At 39.0% G+C, this 2,326-nt stretch overlaps 1 pseudogene; it reads left to right on the top strand.

Annotated features, from left to right (window-relative positions):
• Positions 1 to 500: 500 nt before the first annotated feature.
• On the top strand, positions 501 to 619 carry LOC134944798 (5S ribosomal RNA; annotated as a pseudogene).
• The last annotated feature ends 1,707 nt before the right edge of the window (positions 620 to 2,326 follow it).

Raw genomic sequence — 2,326 nt, forward strand, 5'->3', positions numbered from 1 at the left:
TAAAAAGAAGTAAACCATCAAGGAATTCATGAACTGCAATACCCCTTCCGTGATCTACCTGTTAGAGTATTCTTGTAAAATTAAATATGTTGGAAAGATGAAGAGACCCCTAAAGATGAGGATCCAGGAGCACGTCCGAAGTATTAGGAATAAAGTAGACAGTCACGCAGTTCCCAGGCACTTCACGCTAAAACACAATTTGAATACTGAGGATCTAACATTCAAGGCTATTAAACATGTAACCCTGGGAGAAAGAGGTGGTGACCTTGCAAATAAACTATCGAGACGTGAAATGTACTGGATCTTTCAACTTCAAACTCTGCATCCAATAGGCCTTTCTGAAGGATACAAAATTGCACCATTTCTGTGAGGTGCAGTATCCCTCATTTTCATTTTGCTCTCACCTTGATGTACAGCTCACTTAATCTTTGTAGTAAACACATTTACAATATTATGTCAAAATAAAACATTTAACAATCACAGGTTTTGTGTCATGATGTCCATACAGTCAAACCACACTGGTAACGCCCAATCTCGTCTGATCTTGGAAGCTAAGCAGTGCTGGGCCGGATCAGTACCAGGAAGGGAGTACACCTGGGCAGATTTGGTACTGTAAGAGAACGGGTGAAGTTGAAACCCATCCACCTGGGCACATTCATAAATATGAGACTCAATAGACTTAGTAACTCAATAGGCTAGTAACTATTAATCACCTTTTGAAGCAAATAGCACTTTCCTGCATACACTAGCACTTACAATTCACTGCACTATTCACATTTATATCTATATTTTTTAATTAAACTCCCCCTATAATATGACTATAGAATGCACCTTATCATAAATCCTACAAGATTATAATAATATTATGTTCTGATACATTCCTCTTTTTAGCCATTTTTTTATTATATTGTTGGAGCTGTCAAATCCAGATGAAGTAATATACTTCTGAGTGTCCGCATCTACTAGAAAATGGTCACCGCTGCTCCCATTAAACAATAGGATGGAGAAACAAAATCTATAGGAAGTTATATGCGTTCCAGTATGCGGTCCACCAGGTTGAGACTTCCAGATACGCGTCACCAATGAAAGAAACAAGGCAGCCAGCGCGTGCGCTCTGAATACCTGGAAGTGGGGCGGATGGACACAACCGGAAGTGTGGCGGAAGTGCCGCAATTATGTTGTTTGATGCAGAACACAGCTCAAAAACACTTGTTTTCAATGGAACTAAGAATGAACAATATAAACTGGTGTCCCTCAACATACAGTATCCGTACAGGGTATACACTATTTCTCGGTCCTAATAGTCATTCGAATTTTGCAAACAGGATATGATGTCATAACCAATTAGTACTTATGAGGGGTATAAATATGAGCCCAGTCCCAGCATTAGATAACCCTTTGATGAAGTTCTAGGATGAAATGTGTCGGGTTCTCTTACTAACCTCCACAAGTACTAAGATAAGTCTGACCACCTGCACTTACCACTGTTTTTTAAAAATTGTTTTTATATATTGTTATATTTTTTTTTATATCTTATTGGATTTTTTATATATTCTGTGCTCTTATATGAATTAAATTGTCTATATTTAGCACCATTGGTTCTTGCATCTTGCACTCTCAAAAGAAAATGTACCATAAGTGTATATATTGATTTATTGAACACCACTGGTCGCCATGCCCCCAGTCCCTATATATATATATATATATATATATATATATATATATAAATATTTAAATAAACAACACCATATTATCTCCTTTGCACCATATTAAATCCCCACAGTAATGCCCCATCACCATATTATGCCCCCACAGTTATGCCCCGTCACCATATTATGCATACACATTAATGCCCCTGTCACCATATTACGCCCACAGAGTAATCGTGCAAGTACCTGCTCATTGTCAGGTGTTCTGCTCATTGTCAGGAGATTCCACCCCATCTGCTTCTGCCGCTGGGGGTCTGCCGTCCAGGCAGGTACCGCTGTATTACTGCTATCACAGCAGCTTTTATATAAGCAGCAGCAATGGCATCTCCAATGATGTTCAAGATCACCGGAGGTGCGAGATGCTGCCCGATCTCGGATGTTTTTTTAAAGGGGCAATCACTTAAAAGGCATGGTTATGTAACTTTTGCATTTTTTGTATTTAAGTTGGTTGTCATTTGCTTGGTCATAGGTACATGTATGAAGCATCAGTGGTGCAAGTAAGGTAGCATGGGACAGTACAGAGTGCCATTATAAAATTAGTAACTGATACATCATACCCCCTACCACCTTACAACCAGTTTGGTTAACTGAGCATTAAGTCCAATGTGAGTGACTGG

This window comes from Pseudophryne corroboree, chromosome 1 (assembly GCF_028390025.1).
Source record: "Pseudophryne corroboree isolate aPseCor3 chromosome 1, aPseCor3.hap2, whole genome shotgun sequence".
NCBI classification, from domain to species: domain Eukaryota; kingdom Metazoa; phylum Chordata; class Amphibia; order Anura; family Myobatrachidae; genus Pseudophryne; species Pseudophryne corroboree.